The following is a 14,357-nucleotide window of genomic DNA, read 5'->3' as shown; positions in this document are numbered from 1 at the left end:
GTTGAAAAGAGGCCCAGGAGGGGTGTCCCCGGGTCCCCCAGAGATCTGGAGATCAACTGCAAAGTATGGTCCTTTCCACTCTCCGAATCCAAGGGAATTCTGGAGACCCCAGGAGATTTGCTGTGAGGGGCTCTACTTCTGCGGGGAAGACACTCCAGAACGGGCCTGGGAAAATGAGCCGGACTCCCGCCCACTGCGCAGGATCAGAAGCCACCCTCACGCACAACTACCAAGTGCCCTCCTGGGCTGGGGGACTCTGGAGCCACATTGCCCCAATTCCGAGCCTAGCCCCAACACTGCCAGGTTGGGGGACCCAGCAGAGATTACTGAGGTTCTCCAGACCTGAGTTGTCACCACTGCGAGGTGGGACTCAAAGGTGATTCCTCTTCGGTCTGAGGGGTCTTCACTCAAGTCCTCCCATGGCTCCTTCACCACACTGAAGTCCCTAGCTACACATCACCTCCTCCAGGAGGCCCTCCCTGATCATCCCAACTAAAACATACTAATTATCCCTACACTTTCCCCTGACCCCTGTTCTCTCTGCTTTCCTAACATAGATCACGACTTGATGTCCTATCATGAACTTGTTTGCTGGGCACCCGTCTCCATTAAGAGGTAGGCCCCTCAACGTCCAATCTTTCAAGTTCTAGAGCAGCGCCAGGAATGGCACAGGCCCTCGGACACACGAGTTAAGGGAAGAGCAGAATCATCAAGTAGGGTTTTTACCTGTAATTACTGTTGCTGTTAACCTGATATTAGCTCAGCTATGTGGGTTGGGGAGGAGTGGGCAGCAAATCAGCCCACTGAGCCTCGCCCCATCTGTCCCTAAAGGGAACAGCCATGGGACCTGGGGAACACAGTGTGAAAACCACAGAGGAGGGAGGCGGCCATCAGGCTTTCGCCGTTTCTAAGGCAGTGATTCTACACAAGAGGGAAGTGGGAGGCAGGCGAAACTCCCTGACCAGCTCTAAAATTTACCCCTGCCCCAGGCAGAAGCCTGAGAACCTTTCTTATGGCAAAAAGGCACCCGCTAAAACCCTACGTCTGACCGAGCCGCTCCTCAGGGCAGGCTGCACGGCTCTGAGCGGTCCAGGCCTGGACTCCCCTCGACGCCCTTTCACCCTGCCCCTGCACCTCACCAAGCTCCATCCTCCCTGCGACCTTTGTACTGTGGTCCCCCCACACCTCAAGGCTGTTTCTTCTTATATCTCCTTGTCAAACAGTGATCAGCTCAGAGACCTTCTTGACCACCCAGCTAAAATAAGCACCACTTTCCCCCAAAATATGAATTAAAAATTATAAAATTAAAAAAGCACCAGTCACACCTGATTTTAATTCACTGCCTCGGCCCTCTCTTTAACCTGCCCCTCATTAATTCACCCAGTTTAGGGCTTGTCTCCCTCAGCCCCACAGGGGTAGGGCCCTTGTCAAATGCACCCCAGTTTCCCCAGCAGCCGCAGCAATGCCAGGTACATGGTAGGTGCTCAGTAAATGGTGGTGGATGAACAAAAACCTTTTCTCAGCCCTGAAACGCCTTCAGGATCAAATCCAAGCTTCCCGACCAGGCCCCACGCAGCCTGGCCTTGACTCCATGAGCACTTCTCCAACTCTCTCTTCCCATCCTTCCGCCTCGCTGCCTTCAAAAGCTCTGTCCCTCACCTGGATCAAGGCCATTCCCACCACTCCTAGGGGCTGTGGTGGAAATTCAATAAAAACACGTATAGGAGGAGGGGTTAGCAGAAGGGGAAATCTGGAAAGGAGCTGGAATTTTTACCTCAGAGGGGCTCGAGGCAACACTGTGTGGGAGAGGGAGGGGACCTGGGTGCTGCATTTGCCAGTTTTTATTTGATTTTATGTCCCTCTCACTCTTAACCCTCACTTAGAAAATGGAGATGCTAATTTCGGCCCTGCACCCTTCTGGCATTAGCTGACAAGAATCTGTAACCTGGAAAAGGCCTTCAAAATTCTAGCAGAAATAGTAAGAATTATAATTGCTAAGATATCCTACGGCTCACCATGTGTCAAGTACTCTTCTTAAATACAGGGAAAAGCAGGCAATGTTTACTGTAGGCTCACTGTTACGCCTGCCCAGTTAGAAATGCTTCCACAAATCAACCCATTTAACACTTACAACAACCTATCAGGGAGAATTATCGTCAGACCATGACACAGATGACGAACTGGGCTCAGAAGGGTTGAGAAACCTGCTCAAGGTCACACAGCCTGCAAGTGGAAGGGCTGGATTTGAACCCTGTCCTCTGAATCACTTCAACGCAGCTCTTTTCAGAGGTTAGACACATGGACATCAGATTCCTGAATCCTGGCTGGGCCGGGCCGGGCAGCTGGAAAGCAGGACACCCAAGAGGACTGGGGGTGGGGGGGTGGATGCCCTTGGGACTGCTGACCGAGCATTTACAAAGTGCCAGGCACCATTCGAGAAGCTTCTCATAAATTAACCCAATCTATCCCCACAAAAGCCCAAAGTGGGTGCATTCCGAGCCCATTACAGAGATGAACACTGTGGCCCAAGATCACACAGCCAGGTGTGAAAGTGTCAGAACGTGCATGCATGTCTGCTACCCCATCTTCACGCAGGGACCTCTAACATCGCTCCCCTGGTAGCCATGTCACCACCTGCCATACTGCTCTTACTGTCTTCTCCTGGTTCCCAGCACACACTCCACCCCAGGTTCACAGATGCCCTGGCTCGACTCTGAGGATGGACCAAGTTTCATCGGCAAGCCCAGAACTACTGGACGGGCTACGGGCAGATGTGCTCACAGCAGCCCTAGGCTCTGGAGATGAGGGAAAGGAAAGGCCCACGGGTGCAGCTGGCAGGGTCCAGGGCAGGGGCTTCAAAGTGCCAGAAACCTACTCCAGCTTGGGACTCGGTGAGCCAGGAGCACATGACACCAGGGACAAGCTGACATGCATTCAAACCCCAGTCTGACCGCCTAGGTCTCACAGACCTAGGGCAAGGCAATTCCTCCTCTGAGACCCAATTTCTGACTGCAAAATGGATAGAAACACCACTCCCGGGTATGAATAAACCACTTTCTCACTGAAAAGATGTTCACTCTGAGGACAAACAGGGCCAGGGGTTCACATCTCAGCTCCGACACCTCTCTGGCTGTGAGACCTGGGGCAAATCACTCCACATCACGGCATATGTCTGTTTCCGCATCTGTAAAACTAGTAGCACATTTCTCTTTGCCTCGAAGAGGCCTACAAAATGAGCACGATCATACCTACCCCATAGAGATGTTCTGAGATTTAAATAAGGTCATGTGTGTAAAATGCCTGTCACATGCCTGATATATGGTAACCGTCCAATAAACACTGGCTATTCACTAACTCTGGAAATGATTTGCCTCTCTGCCTCAGTTTCCCCTTCTAAAACAGATCATGACAACAATACCTACAGTTCTGGGATGTAAGCATTCAGCAAGTTAATCTATGAGAATCATTCTGAACAGTGTGTGGCACAAAGAATGCACTCAGTAAATGCCAGCCATCAATCTCATGATTACTGTTTTTATTGCTGCTGTTAACCCCATCAGGCAAACCCTCTAAAACTGGCAGAAGGAGATCAGAGGAACAAACTCCTAGTGGAGAAAAATTCTACAGAACCACCAGGGCCTTACAGAGACTCAGGGATCTTTATTTCCAGGAAGCGCAACCCATAGAAGCCAGTCAGCTTGGAAGCTAATGCTGTAGACCAGAAGTGACCATCTGTCCCCTTCTGATCACATCACCAGCCCACGTTAGCTGGGTCAGTCATGGACTGCAGCCAGCCCTCCAGGAACTCCAGACCCAAGGCAAAGGTTACTGGGCAAGCCAAGGTCACAAGCTGGCCTGGAGTGTAGGGGCAGTGGCCTCAAGTCTGGGGGCTGGCTGCTCCAAGCACCCACCCAGAGGCCACAGTGAGAAACCAGATCTGTGGGAATCTGGTAGTCCCAAATCCTTCAGAGCAGTCTTCCTCCCTGCGTCAGGCTGGGCCAGGGGCACCTCCCAACCAAGTCCCCTTGGCCTATGCAAAGAGGAACAGCTGGGAAAACAGCGATCAGCCTCTCTGCCGCCCAATGGTAAGGCCAACTGTTATCACCTGGTGCGGAGCATAAACATGATGGGCAGCTGGATTGCTATCCAGGGAGACATAAACAGCCTCAAGAACGGAGGGGCCTGCGGTGGGTGGTGGCTGGCCTCTTCACACCCACCAGCAATCAAGGTTAGGTCCCATTAAGCTGGGACCGAACTCCCTGGGCTTCTCTGGGAGGGGAACAGGGGACAAGGTTGAATGGCAGCCCATGGAGGACCTAATTACTCCAGTCCAAGCCTCTTGCTGAGCCCAAGAGGCCTCCAAATCAGAGGAAAGGGGTCTTCAGAATCCCAAGGATCAAGCTGTCCCGGCCACCTTGCTCTGGGAGAGAAGTGTCCCTCCAAACACTCCTTCCTCCCACATCTTAAGTAGGACCAAGGGCACAGTTCCTTAAACCCAAGCTCACTACCCTTTACCCTAAATGGAACAGAAAGCTCAAAAAACTTCTAACAGTGGCTTCTAAGGGATCTCCCCCTCCCCAAGGAAAGAACTTGCCACAGAAGTGTCCACACACCCTAATATGAAAGGGTTCTGAGATAGACAGCAGTCCAGTGTCCATCCAGTTTCCCCAAAGTCATTAAATTCAATAAAGCGTGATCCTCCAGCTCAGTGTAAATCCCAAGCCCCACCCAACAAACACAAGAGGCAGAAGCCCCTCCTCATCACTCGCATTACAGCCCTCCCAAAATACTCCCCCTAAACACCCACATTGGCCTGTCCCATCCCTCAAAGATGATAAACTTCACAGTCCTCCTTTGATGTAGCGCTCTCTACGTTCTAAGGATGGCTCCCCCCCAGCACCTCAGTGGTATAACCCAGACAGCGCTACCCCGGCCGCACTTGGTACGGCTCCCTCCCCAAGCACCCCCCCCCTCCTCGCTGCGTTATGAACTGCTCTCTCATTTGAATAGGTACAGCCCCCACGCGGTAAGGCACCACCTCGTTGCGCGCTCGCCACCAAGCGCGCCTCCTTCACCCACGGGTTCAGCCCCCCTGCGCATGCTGGGGTCCACCCCAGCCCTTCAGTGGTTAGTCCCTCGCGAGGTAGCCCCCCCCTGCCGCTTTCGGTGGTGGCCCGCCCCCAGCCCCTCCGGACTAGAACTACCACCCCCGCGCAGCCACCCCCACTCGGTCCCGGAAGGGGGGGGGCTCGAGGACCGCGGTCCCCGTCCGGCGGGCACTGGTGGTACGGCCCAACGCGGCACTGCGGGGGGTCCGGACGCGGCCACTGAGGGGCAGGGGGCGCTCTGGGACACGCGCTGGCGCACTCACCTGTCACCGGCGGCCGCCCAGCCTCTCCGGCGGGGCTCTACTCCCACCCATCGCCACGCTGCGCTTGGTCCCGCTCTTGTGTTTCCTGGCTGCGGTGGCGGCGGCGGCAGCGGCTACGCCTTCTCGGAGCCAGGCCCAACGGCTCGCGCGGCGCGGCCCCCCCGCCCCCTCCCCCCAGCCCCCGCTTACCGCCCCCTCCCACCCTCTGGCCGGAAATACCGCCTTCGCCCGCCACAAACAGGAACTGACGTAAACGAGCAAGAGCTGGACGCTGAGAACGCTAGAGCGCAAGCGCAGGGCAAGGGAGGCGGCGGACTCAGAGCAGGGCGCCTGCGCACAGCAGGCAAGTTTGGGCCGATGTGGGTTAGGGATGTGCCTCGCGGAGGCGCCGGACGGAAAGAAGAGATAGGAGTGCGCAGGCGCGGTAGGACTGACTGACGCCCGCTTTCCCTAGAGGCTAGCCGCGGTGCGATTTCCCAGCAGCCCATAGTCCTTATTTACATACGCTTTGATCTCGTTTAGGTTGGCTCTCGCTGTTCTACCCGGTTCCGAGTCTCTTAAAGAGCCCTGGAGCGGAGGTGAGGAGTTGTCATTTAGTATGTCCCTCATGGTTGAGCTCGGGCTCTGAAACCACACAAAACCAGCTTTGCATTTCCTTGCTAATGACTGGCCAGAGGCTCGACCGTTTTTTTGTGTGCCTCAGTATCATCTACTAAGTGGAAACAGTCATACTTGTATTACCGGGCTATTGGACTACTTTATGTAAACCGAATTATCAATTAGATAATTATCAATATTATATCAATTAGACATTCTACGACCACAATAGTCTTATCTGCTCATTCTACATAAACAATTACATATGGGATATAACTTTTTTATAAGGTAACTTGGGCCCGGAAAGTCCTTAAAATGACCCCGCAAGAAAAGAGTTGTGCACACATCCTAGCCCATCTATTAGCTGCTGTACTAGACAGCTGTGAGACATCTGGCTCCCAGTCTGTTCCGTCAAATTGGTTGGGTGGGGCTTGTTAGCTTATGAGTTTGGGTTCCGGTATGCCACACAGCTTAGCAAGTATGCATTGGTTAATGCATACCTCTTGTAGAAGGCCTGGCTGGGGGTTGAGGAATCCTAGGTCCACCTCGGTCTGTGAGAGTGTCTCCAGCAAGTCCTGCTCAGGGATGGGCCTTAGTTTCCACATAGGTAAACCTAATGCTGGAACTAGCCCTTAGCTAATAGGTTTCCGGCTTGGAACTCACTGCTCTGTAATCCTATTCCTAATTCGTGGTCTTGCCCCATCACTGTGTTGTTAACTCTAACCAATGCCACTTGCACCTCAGTCCTGACCATTTTAGAGTCCTACTGTCTGGTAATGGGTCTGTCTCATTAACTGCACAGAGAGCCCCGAGAGGAAAAAGACCAGGACTGTCTCAGTCATCACTTTTGAGAGATGGGACATACCTAACACTGCCCAGCAAAGCCCTGGCACAGAGCAGGCCCTTGGGGAATATCTGTTTCAAGAATTAACCCCTCCACTCTAATCAAGACTCAAGGTTACTGTGGCCTTTCTTTCCTCCACTGTGTTGAACAGCTCACAGCCCATTCCCCTACATCCAGGTCTTCACGGCTGACTCAAATTCCTGCCCCTCCTAGGGCACAGGATGGATTATCTCACTAAATTCTCCCGTGCCCTTGTGTATAAACTCCTTGGGACACTAGTAGTCAAAGGTAATGGTTTTCAAAGTCTTTTAAGTACATGTGTGTCCTTACAGTACAATGAAACAAGTGTCACAAAATACTGTTTACCTTTATGTGTGATGCACTCTGATATTTAATTTTTTTCAGTGTCGTTTGAGTCCCCGCTAAACTGATTTTCAGACCTGCTAATGGGGCACTCCTTGCAGTTTGAAAAACACTAGTCTAGGGGAGACGGCACTCACTGGCTTTGGAGATGGACAGGCCCTCATTCTAATCATGCCTTTCCTGTGTCCTCATCAAGATAACTTCACTTCTTGGAGCCTACTTTTCCTCATTGCAAAATAGAATTTACTTAGCAACTGTTATGGGCCCAGTTCTGTTCTTAACACTGTCCCACCGGTGCTATTCCATTGCTGTCAACACAACCTTGGAGGTTAGTGCAGCAGTCCTGGTCCCAGGACAAGTTAGGGGTGGAGGTTGGATTTGAACCCTGGCCATCACATATAGGAGCCTGTACTTTGAACTCACATCATGCAGAAAAGTGGAAAGTATTGGCCTTACTCTGTTGCTTTGGCAAACCACTTATCGTTCGGGGGTGCTCAGCCTATCAATTTCTACATCAAGGGTGATTGCAGAGAAAATTCCCTAAAACCCCAAATTATTCTCCACCCTCTAATCTGTGCTGTGAACTCCCTGCCCATAACTATAAGTATGGGCTGCCCATGCATTTTTCTGAGGGCTGGTAGCTTCTCATCTGATGTCTGCTCAAAGGCCTCTGGATTCAGAAAAACTATTGAAGACTCCTGCCCTGAAGGATGGAGAGGGTGTCTCCTCGAAGCCCCCTTATGTCCCCAGGGAGCAGACATCAGCTCCTGGAGTCCATTTCAACCTTTCTCACAAATTGAGCTCCTGGTGGTGAACAATCTGTATGGACCAGCTCTTAGGATTCCCGAATGGGGAGGCTTCTACTCCATTCCACAAGGTCTGGGGGTCTATCTATGGCAGTGGTGGAGGTGGCCATGGGGGCGGGAACCGCCCCTGCCACGTGGGCAGTGAGGAGATGAAAGCAGGAAGAATCAGAATTCCTCCTTTCTTTATCCTAAGCAGAGCGTTTTCAGGGGAGAAAGTCTATAGCATTAATCTGATTCTCAAAAATATCTGGCACTGTTAAAAAAAAGTTTTTATTCAAAAGGGTTTCCCACGTTATACAGAAATGTTGAAATACTATCTTTGACTCCCCAGCCAGAAGTTACTGAGCCCCACCCTAGATGCTACTGTGTTGGGAAAATCCTTTTAGAGTCATTTTAAGTGTTTGGCAGAAGTACAGATAAGCCTCGGGGATTCTGTTGGTTCCAATTTTCTTTTTATGAAATATGTTTCTCTTTCAGAAATTGCAATAGAAAACACCATACATATTCAATTTTTTAACACATAGGAGATTCCCAAAACGTTTCGGTGGTTGTGCTAGGCTGGTCTCTGGGGCAGACCTTGGAATGAAGTTTTTTCTACCCTTGATAAGACTGAACACCTTATCGATCTGCTCTGAACACGTAGATGGCTTCCCATCCCATGTGGAATCAAAGCTAAAGGCCTCAGCAGGGCCCTAGGTAAGTTGCTCCTGCCTGTCTAACTTCATCTCAGGCTACTCTTGCCCTTAACCGTCATGTTCTAGACACACTAACCTCTTGTCTACCCCTCCAAAAGGACAAGCCTGTTCCCACCTCAGGGCCTTTGCAGTGGCTGTTCCTTTTGCCTGGACAGTTCACCCTGATTTTGATTTTTGCATGACTGGCTCCATCTTGTCTTCCAGAACTCAGTTCAAACTCACCTCTTTCGAGAGACTTCGCCTGGCCACTCAAGACTCAGAAGAGCCAGGCTGTCACCATCCATCTCTTTAGCATATCTGAATTCCCTACTTAGCACTTAACACTAAAGAATACTTTGGTTGTTTATTTTGTAACTGTCTTTCCCAAAACTAGGATATAAATTTGTCCGTGAAGGCAAAGACCTTGTCCTGGGCAACCCTGTCTTCCCGGCTCCTAGAACGATGCCTGGCACATAGTTGGGACTTGGGGATCAATAAATATTTGCTGACTGAATGTGGTTTTGATTAGGAAGGTTAAAGCTCTGTACTGGGGTGAATTTTACTTTAGGTCTGAACTTATCTACTCACAAAAAGTTGAACGAATAGTAATAAACTCTTAACCTTTATTGAAGAATTCCCACATTTCCGACACGGTGCTAGGAACTATACATGACCTTATCGAATGTCCCTGCAGGTTGAAGACTCTGAAAGGCCTATTTTGCAGAAGTAAACATGGGCCCAGAGAGAAGTCTCTTGCCAAATATCATACAGCCAGAATGTTGTGGAACCTGGATCCAGTCCCAAATATGTCTCAGGCCAGGCTCACACTTTTACCCACAGTACTGGACTTCGCTTGCATGAGTCCAGATTTCACATACAGCAAAGTCTTGTATAATGCTATAAGTATGTGCATTTGAAACAGTGAAACGCTTAAAACATAGTTTCTCACATTAAGAAAAACTGAGATAAAAATAAATTAATTCTAAAAAAAGAAAGAAAAACAGAAAATATAAATATCACCTCCTTTTTTTTAGGTCATCAAAAAGGCGGCATTTCACAGCTGCCCAGTGAGGTGATTTATAAAAGCTATTTGAGCTGTTGCCACAAGATGGCGCCACGTGCGCTGGTCATCCCTGCAGGAACCCTGCTGACTGGCATTCATCAAGGTTCCCGCAGCAAGCCGGGGGGCCATTCTGCCGTTATTTAAACATTCGCTGTTTAAAAGGAAACTCTTAAAAGCAACACATGATCCAGAATTGGATTCAGAGCCAGGAGGGAAAATGGCAATAAGGAACATTATTGAGACTATTAATGAAATTGGAATAAGAACTGGGCTTGAGTATTGTAGCCATGTTAAATTTCGCAGTTTTGGTAGTTGTACTGTGTTTATGAAAGAGAATGTTCTTGTTCTTATATGTGTTGAAGTATCGCAAGGTAAAGGGGCCTCATGTTCTCCAACTTAACTCAAATGGTTCAAAAACAACATACATGTATGTACACATGTAAGTGTATGTATGCGTGTTTATAGAGAGGGGGACAGGACAGAAGGGAACAAAAGGACAAACGAGTAAACAATTGGCAGGTCCGGATAAAGCGTAGACAGGAAACCCTCGTGCTATTCTTGCCACTTTTCTTTAAGTTTATAATTATATCAAAATAGTTACCCAAAAAGCTTTTTCTTTTTTGTAGCCAATGGGAATGTCATTAAAGGGTTCTTTATGAGGCGACGATAATGCTGGTGCTGAAGATCTTCCCTGAAAATCATCAGTTTCAGAGACAAATTAGATAACACATGCCCGGCACTGTTTTAAGTCCTTCACGTGAATTGACTCACTTGATCCTCACAGTCATTCTGTGAGGTAGGTGCTACTATTACTTCCATCTTAATGAAGAGGAAACTGAAGCACAGAGAGGTTGAGTAGCTTGCCCGGGACCACAGAGCTGCAGAGCTCAAGCTCTTAATCATAACAGACCACCAGGAAGGCCAAAGGATCACCAGGATATGCTATGTTGGTCACTTAGGGACAAGCAAGGGGCAGAAAGGCAGCTTTAGGAAAAATATCAAAACAATGAATATAGGTTTACATGCTCTGAAACCCTGCCTATGTAGAAGTCAGTCTTGAATTATGCGAAAGTTTAGCTGAACAAAACAGGGAAATTAAGTGGCCTCTGAACCTGCTAGATGTCAGTCAACACTGGAGGAAGAATTAGAATGTTCTTTAAACAACTCTGATTATCCTCAATATTTACTTGTAAATATACAAGTGGCATAAATTTAAATTTATAAAAAATAGCTACATTCTCTTTGCCCTAGGTATTTACCCCGTGGATATGTTCACACATGAGCAAAATGTGGTGCACACAAGAGGCACTGTTTGTAATAGGAAAAGACCTGGAAACCACCTAAGTGTCCACAATGAGGGACTAGTTCAATACACTGAGGTACATCCACATGAGGGAACACCGGCAGTTACTGTAAAAGGAAGCTCTATCCATCAAGCATATTAAAAGCTGTTATCATTAGCTATCAGGGAAATGCAAATCGAAACCAAAATAATAGGTATCATTTCACATCTGCTAGGATGGCAATAATCAAAAGGACAGATAATGTGTTGGCAAGGATATGGAGAAAGTGGAACCCCCGCACACTGCTGGTGGGAATGTAAAATGGTGCAGCCACCTTGGAGAACTGTAGTTTCTCAAATGGTTAAAAATAGAATGAATAGGACGTGGTTCCATAGTGTAGCGGTTAGCACATCTGCTTTACACACAAAAGGTCCTGGGTTCACGCCCCAGTGGAGCCACGGTCCATGGTCTATAGCCATGCCACCCTGAACAAGCCTGATCCCGTCTGATCTCAGAAGCTAAGCAGGTTTGGGCCTGGTTAGTACTTGGATGGGAGACCACCTAAGAAAACCAGGTGCTGTAGGCATGAATAATAAATAAATATAGACAGATAGATAGATAGATAGTTATCTAGATAGATAGATAGAACGTATGACCTAACAACTCGACTCCTAGGTATATACCCAAGAGAACTGAAAATACATGTCCACACAAAAACTTACATGAAACTGTTCATGGAAGCACTGTTTATAATAGCCCCAAAGTGGAACCAAACCAAGTGTCCATCAACTAAGTAAACAATGTGCTATATCCATACAATGCTATATTATCAATAAAAATAAATGAAGTACAGACACATGCTACAACATGGATGAACCTGAAAGACATGCTAAGTGAGAAGCCAGTCACAAAAAGCCACATATTGTATGATTCTATTTATATGAAATGTCTGGAAGAGGCAAATCCATAGAGACAGAAAGCAGATTTGTGGTTGCCAGGGGCTTGGAATGGGGGGCAGAGTATGGGAGGGCCTGGGAATGATGACTAAGGGGTGTAGGGTTTCTTTTCAAGGTAATGAAAATGTTCTAAAATGTGGGGTGGATGCACAACTCTGTGAATAATTACAAGCCATTGAACTGTGCACTTTAAATGGAACAAATGTCTGATATGTGAATTATATCTCAATAAAATATATATTTTTTAAAAGCTCTTTATGTGGTTGATACCAAATGACATTCCTGTAGCAATGTGTATGCTCCCTTTACTCCAAATCTTCCCCAACATTGAGACTTTAAATTTTTTGCCAGTCTACTGGGCACAAAGCAGTCTTGTATATATACCTTTGAATTTTGTACTGTCTGTATGAATTAATCCAAAATAAACATTTAAGTATGCTAATAAATTATTGCTTTTCTATTTTCAACATGCTATTTTGGGGTTGCATATTAAGATTACATTTTTTAAAAAGGGGGTGTCACCCCAGTAGCAACGAGCACACCTCATGCCTAGATCTTGGTTCTGATACCATTCTACAATGAAAGGAACTGGGCTCCTTGGAGAAATGCTAGGCTCTAGGACCAGGGCAGGAAATACACAAGATAAGCCTGGAGGATCTGTAGTGTCAGAAAGTAAGGAAATGCCAAACAAACAAACAAACAAAAAACAAACAAGAAAACCCCACTACACAATAATGGAGCTATGTCAAAGGGACACAGGAGCCAACCGAAAGAGCACCCAATGGCCAAAGCTGAAATAACGTGAACAGCACAATAAAGTAACATTGGATGATAATCCAAATCATAAAATAAATATGCGTGAGTCTACACTGATTAAAAAAAAAAAAAAGATTGAATTAATAAATAGGGAGAAGAGACCAATCTCCCTTGCGAAAGAATTCCAAACAGTTTATGTCAGTATTTTGTGAGCCCCCCATCCCTTACATGTAAGCTGCTCGGAGTGACTGCCTTTCAAAGGGACCAATATGGAAAGGGAGAAAGTAGAGGACTTTGCGGTAAGATGTGACAAATAGTAGGTAATCAAGCCAGATGATCAAGATCAACACAAACAGTGATCAATCAGGTTCACAGTATGCACCCTAGATGGGATGGATAAAATGGCACTTCCCTTGAGCTCTTCCTCTGAATGATATGCAACCCCAGTCTAATCACAAGAAAAACATCAGGCAAATCTCAATTGATATAATATACCTGGACCGGCATTCTTCAAAACTGTCAAGGTCATCCAAAACAAGTCTGAGAAACTGCCCCAACCAGGAGGAGCCTAAGACAACTCCTTATTTGTCAACATAAATGTTTGACAACATAAATGTAATATGGTACCTTGGAAGAGAAAAAGATATTAAAACTAAGGAAATCTGAATAACTATGGACTTCACACTAATGCATCCATGTGGGTGAATTGTAACAAACATTTTCATACTAATTAAGATATTAACAAAGGAAAGTGGATTATAGGGTAGATGGTAACTCCATACTAAGTGTACGTCTTGATTTTTTTGCACATCTAAAACTGTTCTAAAAAATAAAGTCTGTTCCTGTTTGTTGAAGTTTGCGAAGGCCTGGAGTTCACAAAGCAGGTCAAGTTCAGTGTTGGTAAACGCCGGGCCTTCAGAGGCAGGTCTGTAGGAGCCGTGCTCACTAGACTAAATCAGCTGGGATCCCAAAGGAGGGAAATGTGGGGTCGGGATCACTGGGGCCTGACTTTGACCTCTGGCCCATCTCAAGCACCAGGCTCAGGCACTGCAGGAAGGGGCAGTGGGACTGGCTGGGGCCTTGGCTGCTGCCACAGGCATTAGAAGTGCCCATCTTGCTTTGCATCCACTGGTGGAGCTACCAAAAGAGGTGACATGTTCAGAGGTGACCTCATCCCAAGACCATGTCTAAACAGAATCATTTGCCTCAACTGGCTCAGATCTGGCTCTGGGTTTACCACGAGCCATGGGCTCACTGCCCCGCCATCTCTACGTGTTTGTAGGATAAGCTAGGAAATCCCTGACTTTCGTAGTGATGCCCCGACCCTGAGAACTTGACAAGTCCATTGATGTAACAAAGCACTGATTTGTACTTCCTGGCCCAGAGGTGGTGGTCAATGTCAGCTCTTAGCATCCCGACTTGCTTCCTCCAGCGTGCTCCAAACACTGGAGTTCAACTGCTCTTAATTCCTTTGTGGAACGGAGTGATAAATGTGTAAGTAAACCATCTGAAGAATGCCAGTCTTGGGGGAGGGTCTAGTTCAGATTTGCTATTGACCCACTATCAGCATTTGCACTGAAGTGGTATCACTGGAACTCTTCAGATTCAGCCCTGAATTGGCCCCACAGGTGAACAAGGCTTTCC

The 14,357-nt window shown here is 47.7% G+C and overlaps 1 protein-coding gene, 1 long non-coding RNA gene and 1 other non-coding gene across 7 annotated transcripts in view; 2 read left to right on the top strand and 1 right to left on the bottom strand.

The window, feature by feature from the left end:
- Positions 1-5,513, bottom strand: part of AKT2 (AKT serine/threonine kinase 2) — a 46,248-nt gene extending 40,735 nt beyond the window's left edge. The window contains exon 1 of the mRNA XM_039853953.1: positions 5,372-5,513. The gene's annotated coding sequence lies outside the window, so the exon portion shown is untranslated. The remainder of the gene's footprint in view (positions 1-5,371) is intronic.
- Positions 5,231-9,169, top strand: LOC120595708 (uncharacterized). 5 transcript variants are annotated; one of them, XR_005651011.1, is made up of 4 exons: positions 5,231-5,285; positions 5,894-7,100; positions 8,459-8,677; positions 8,881-9,169. It is a non-coding gene; the product is annotated as an uncharacterized LOC120595708 (long non-coding RNA). The 5 variants fall into 5 exon arrangements; XR_005651012.1 differs by lacking the exon at positions 5,231-5,285 and having other exon boundaries at positions 5,565-5,949; positions 6,964-7,100; XR_005651010.1 differs by lacking the exon at positions 5,231-5,285 and having other exon boundaries at positions 5,565-5,949.
- Positions 9,170-11,468: 2,299 nt separating this feature from the next.
- On the top strand, positions 11,469-11,587 carry LOC120596850 (5S ribosomal RNA). The gene has a single exon (XR_005651239.1). It is a non-coding gene; the product is annotated as a 5S ribosomal RNA (ribosomal RNA).
- Positions 11,588-14,357: the final 2,770 nt, after the last annotated feature.

This window comes from Pteropus medius, unplaced genomic scaffold, assembly GCF_902729225.1.
Source record: "Pteropus medius unplaced genomic scaffold, Ma_sr-lr_union100, whole genome shotgun sequence".
Classification (NCBI taxonomy): Eukaryota; Metazoa; Chordata; class Mammalia; order Chiroptera; family Pteropodidae; genus Pteropus; species Pteropus medius.
This window is presented reverse-complemented; position numbering and strand designations above follow the sequence as displayed.